This window comes from Bufo gargarizans, chromosome 5 (assembly GCF_014858855.1).
Source record: "Bufo gargarizans isolate SCDJY-AF-19 chromosome 5, ASM1485885v1, whole genome shotgun sequence".
NCBI lineage: Eukaryota > Metazoa > Chordata > Amphibia > Anura > Bufonidae > Bufo > Bufo gargarizans.
In genome coordinates, this window is record NC_058084.1 from 391042202 (window position 1) to 391048183 (window position 5982).

Genomic DNA, 5982 nt, shown 5'->3' on the forward strand with positions numbered 1-5982 from the left:
TGCACCAGTCTCCTGACGGCTTTGGGATGAGAAAAATGGGAGAATATACTCCCTGACCGAGCTCGCGAGGGGGAACCTCCTCTAACGCCCCCTACAGAGTCCTCCAGAACCAGCTGCCTGCTGGGTGTTAAACGCCTTGTAAGGACGAACCTCTCCTGAGGTTGGGAAATAAAGTCGATCCTGTATCCGGCTGTGATGACCTGCAACACCCAAGGATCTGGAATTGTTTGCTTCCAAAAAATTTTGAACCAAAACAAACAACTTTTGTGCGGAAGTGTGGGGGGAGATTTGTGCGGAAGTGTGGGGGGTGGGGACGGGGAGGCGATGGGCTGCCGAGAGTCCTGCCTGACCGAACCCACAGGACAGAAAAAAAGCAACTGGTCCTGTTGGGGACGGACTATATAAGGGGAGGGGGGAATTAATTAACTAGTTAATTATTGATGATGCAGAATTTTATTCAACAAAAATTCCGCCTGTCCTGACCAGCTTCACAGGGGCAAATACCCCACTTGTGCTGCTGGTTAGGACGAAAGGGAAGCGGGCATTGCCTAAGTTGTGCCAAAATTCTAGCATTAAAATCTATCTCAAATAATGCAACCAATAGTTTGTATGAGTGTGAACCCCCGTGATGAATCTGGTGCAGGTCTAGACAGTCTGTCTAAGCTTACACCATCTATAGGAATAGTAAAGCCTCATTCACACGTCAGTGTTCCGTGGAGGTGTGCTGTACGTGTTCTCCATGGACGGCACACGCCTCGTTTATTTTAATGTGTGTATGTGTGTATTCACACATCAGTTTTTTACCATGGTCCGTGTTTTTAGCACAGATGCACGCTCCGTTTTGTCCGTGTTCACGGATCCATCACGCCCATTATAGTCTATGGGTCCGTGAAAACCACGGATGCAACATGGATACCATCCGTGTTTCATCTGTATTTAATGGATCACTAGGAAGAGATGCTTTGTGCAGGGTCAGTGAAACACAGATGAGACATAGACAGCAAAAAATGAACACGCGGACCCTACACGGATCCATCATGGGCATCTTTAAGGATTTAAGCGCGGACACGGACATGTGAATAAGGCTTAAGTCTGGCCACTGTTTGTAAAAAAAGGCAATCTGATAAAATTCATGTGTGTAAAGACTATGGGTGTTTTCTTCCAATTTCTTAAAGGAGAATTCCATTTATGTAACATTTAGATTGGTGGGGTTCTACTGCTGGGACACCCAGTGATGATAAGGACTAGCAGTCCCTATCCATTGGAGCCCCCACCCCCAAAAGGAACAGAGTGGCTGATCGGACATGCCTGCAACTGCTCCATTCATTTCTATCAGAGTTCTGGAGACAGCACCTAGCTGTTTGCTTTAAATCAGAGCATACAATGAACCAGAAAAAACACAGATCTTCCTTTTTAACCAAAAGAACAGAGTTTCCTAAAATTGCACCAGTCCAGTGCTTGCACACTATGATGCTTGTGTGCTGTCTGTGGTGTTAGCAGTACTGACCTCATTAAACATTCTTTTTTTTTCCCTGTGCTTTCTCACCCCGTGCAACAAAATCGTGCAGCGTGCCACACAAAAACGTGCACTAGGTTGCGGTCTATCGCAGGCCCTCTCCATAAGAGAAGGCCCCCCCACAAACCATTCCCTATCCCTCCGGGGCCAAGGCTCCTGCAAGGGACTGGGACAAATGGCAACCCTCAGCTGAAGCCAAGGGTACGCCCGTCTGCGCTCCCGACTTTCGCCTAGGCTGCCACCCAGGGCGTCAGCAAAGGTCTGGACTCTCCCTGGAGGGAGAGCCCAAGGGGTTTGGCAGGGGGGGTGAGGAACCAGTATGGCCAACAACTTCCCCCTGTAGACCTCAGGGGGGGTACCCGTAAGGGCGCCACAACCCTGAAAATCCTAGTGGACACTACAAACATGTAAAAGTGCACACAATGAACACAAAAAATAAATAAAGTGAATGTGTGCCATTACGGGCCGGACATTCTACCGGAATTATAAAAATTCCTCATCTTGTCAAGGCCGAAGCCGAGCAAAGAGAGGTGTGTGCGCTAAAATGTGAGAAAGAAAGTGCTGTGCAAACTCTCAGTGGGATCCCACCCCCGGTGAGTTCAGGCACCCCAGGGTCACCACTCCTGGGGCACTTGCACCTTGGGCTTTCAACACAACTCAACCTATTGGCTTCGATGCAGCAGCCCGGGCCACCTCGCACAGGACATTTCTGCCCTAATGCTGTACACCCTTCGTGGGCCACTGTGTGGTTCTCTGTTCTCCTCAAATCCCATGGCTCAGCCTATCGCAGCCTTCCTCCATGGGCAGAGTTCAATCCAGGAGCAAGCTCAACCAAAACTGATAAGGACAAATACTACACTTGATGTTAGCAACATTCTTTAGTACAAATGTTTATCAAAAACATAAATCTATTTTTAAACAGAGAATAAGGGTTTCCAAAAATTGCACCAGTCCAGTGCTTGCACACTAGTGATGCTCATGTGTTGTCTGTGGTGTTAGCAGTACTGACCTCATTACACATTCATTGATCAGTAGCTCAACCCCAAGAAAAGGATGGTTGGTCCCTGACCCTGAGTGACCAGGAGGGCCCCATGAGCATGTCTCTTTTCCCTTAAGGTGAGAGGGCTTCAAGTTGCAGCTCATACCCAGAATGCTTTTCTGCAACTAATTTGCATATAACACAGAAAAGCCCACTGTATGTGCCGTCTGACAATAAGGCTTCTCTCACTGATGCAGCTGGGGGGTCTTGTTTTGGAGTGTAGACACAGCCCTTTAAAGAGGACCTTTCACTACTCTACAAACTAAAAACTAACTATACCTGTGGGCAGAGCGGCACCCAGGGGTCCCCCTGCACTTACTAGTAAGTCTGGGCGCCGCTCCGGTGTCTGCGCTCGCTCTGACTAATTTCTTGTAGGAGGTGTGTCCCTTGCTGCACTGCTGGCCAATCGCAGCGCACAGCTCATAGCCTGGCTATGAGCTGTGCGCTGCGATTGGCCAGCAGTGCAGCAAGGGACACGCCTCCTACAAGAAATCAGTCAGAGGGAGCTGAGACATCAGAGCCTATACCGGGCGAACGGAGCGGCGCCCAGGCATACTAGTAAGTGCAGGGGGACCCCTGGGCGCCGCTCTGCCCACAGGTATAGTTAGTTTTTAGATTGTAGAGTAGTGAAAGGTCCTCTTTAACTTCAGTTAATGTGGGTGGACTTCCCGTTAGGCACAATACCCAGGATGCTGTTCTGCAAGTAATTTGCATATCACAAGTAAATATTTAACTCTCTATGGGTACAGCTACACAATGACGACAGCTGTTGCAGCCAGGATCGCAGTGTTCCCATAGAAATGAATGGTGATCCCATGTAGCCGTACCTAAGATGTGGCTTTTCACTATAATTTTACTATGTGAAGTCTTGTATTGGCATTTCAGGTTGTAGGACACACGCCTACTAAAAACCTATGTGTTAAACAGTCCTCGTGGCCTGTGCTGCGTCGCAGTACTAAGCATGTATGTTTTGACAATTTGATTGTAATAAAGGTGTTTTCAATAAAAAAATGCATTAAACAGTCCTGAAGGTGAGAGGACTTCAAGTTGGTGATCATACCCAGGATGCTTTCCTGCAAATAATTAGCATATTACAGGGGGGGAAAAAGATTTAACACTCTAAGGCCTAATTCGCACCTCAATGTTTTGATCAGTGATTTTCATTTGTGCCAAAATCGGGAGTGGTTCTGTGTTTTTGACCTGCACCTGTTTCTGGCTCACAATCGCTGATGGAAATCACTGACCATACATTTAGGCGAATGTATGGCCAGTTGGCCACCATGTCTGTGTTGTGGCCATGTGAACTCTGTCCTGCGGTGCGGACCTATCGACTTGAATGGGCCCGCAATCCGCAAGATACAGAAAAAGATAGGACATGTCCTGTCTTTTGCAGTGTGGAGGCATGGATCAGAAGCCCATAGAAGCACTTGGAAGTGCTTCTGTGGGTCCATGCCTCCGCACAGCAAAAGATATATCCTATCTTTTTCTGTTTTTGCGGATAGTGGACCTATTCAAGCCGATGGGTCCGCACCACCACATGAAGTTCACTTTGCTAGTGCCCATGTATGGCGGACTGCTATTTGCGGTCTCCAACACAGGTACATTCGTCTGAATGAGCCCTTAGACAGTCTTATTTTTTTTGTCGCATTTACTACTGAAATTGCGCCTGTTTTGGAGGCTTTTGTGCCTATTTTGATTTTTTGCACTAATTCAGAAGTTTTCTAACTTTTGCGACTTTTTTCATACTATTTATGTAGGTGTGCCTGGATTTGTCACAAGAAAAGTCTAATTTCTACTCCACTTCAGGGCTGGCATACTTTTCTTTGTGTTTTCAGTCATGTGACATGTGACTTTTCTCCACACAGATGCAACTTTTTTCATGCGCAAATAAATTAGACCAGTCTAAGTGAATATGAACCTGTCTAACTGAAAAAAAACCTCCAGAGGTCAGACTAATAACAATACTAATAACATTAACGGCTGTGCGGCTTTTCATTAATACTCGGCAAAAGAGAGACAGACGAGTGAAATACACATACATATCAAATTTTATGCCTAAAAACAGACGAGTTTGATAAATGTGCCGCTATTTGTCCGCAATATACGGCCCCTGCCGTTTGTGCACCGCGTCACGGATACGGACCCATTCACTTAATGTTCATCTTCTATTTTTTTTTGCGGCGGTTCGGAAACCGTGCGGAAACCACACGGATGTTACCCGTGCATTAAGGACTGCAAATTGCGATCCCCAATGAACGAAACGGTCGGGCAACAGCCGAATGCTTTATAGGTTGAGTTTATAGTGTATGGGGCCCGTGGGCTCCGTTCGGCTCGGTTATGTGCCGAATCCATCTTTTCCGTTTTCCTGCACCTAAACGGGGCAGGAGAACGGAAAGGCTGAACGGTGATGTGAACAAAGCCTTATTCATTCAATTTACCTGTATGTAAGGGCCTCTTCTATTGTCAACCATGTGCATGTGAAAACTCTAGTCTATACACGTGTAAATGTGGGGTGTGGTGCAGGTCAGAGAGCAGAGTGCACCGGCCACCAGCGCACATTCATGGGTTTCACATGGCAATATATTGGTCAGTATTTTCCTTCAGAATCAAAATAATGAGTCGATTCAATATAGAGAGGAGGCACAAATATTTTCTATTATACTTTCTTTCACTCCTGTTTTGGACCCGCAAAATTCTGCTACAAAATACTGACCAGAACATGCAAGTGTGAATGAGCCCTTTTAATGTGCTTTTACACAAGTTTTCTTCTTGCGTTTTTCTGCACATTAGTGTATTTAGAGAAAATTTTTTCCTACTTTTGTTTCTTGGTGAATAATTTTTTTGTAGGTAAAACACTCAGCTCCAGATGTTAGCGGAAGGTTTATGGGAAATATGGAATGCCTGACCAGTGACACACAAGCATTTTTATTTTCAGTACTGGTGTTTCTGTTAAGGCCTATTGCACACGACCGTATGGCTTTTTCTGTGTTTTGTGGTCCGTTTTTCATGGATCCGCTGTTCCGTTTTTTGTTTCCGTTGTGTTTCCGTTTCTGTTCCGTTTTTCCGTATGGCATATACAGTATACAGTAATTACATAGATAAAATTGGGCTGGCCATAACATTTTCAATAGATGGTTCAGGAAAAAAAAAACAGCCGTGTGCAGGAGGCCTAAGGGGGAGTCACATCACTGTTTCCCTTTCTGTTAGGCCCCTTTCACACGTGTGTGACCGATTAGGTCCGGATGAGTTCAGGGTGCGTTCAGTGAAACTCGCACCATTTTGCAAGCAAGTTCAGTCAGTTTTGTCTGCGATTGCGTTCAGTTTTTTCTGCGCGGGTGCAATGCGTTTTGATGCGTTTTTCACGAGCGTGATAAAAAACAGAAGGTTTACCAACAACATCTCTTAGCAACCATCAGTGAAAAACGCA

At 46.1% G+C, this 5982-nt stretch overlaps 1 non-coding gene across 1 annotated transcript; it reads right to left on the bottom strand.

Moving 5' to 3' along the window:
* Positions 1–2447: 2447 nt before the first annotated feature.
* LOC122939717 lies at positions 2448–2574 on the bottom strand. The gene has a single exon (XR_006390155.1). It is a non-coding gene; the product is annotated as a U4atac minor spliceosomal RNA (small nuclear RNA).
* Positions 2575–5982: the final 3408 nt, after the last annotated feature.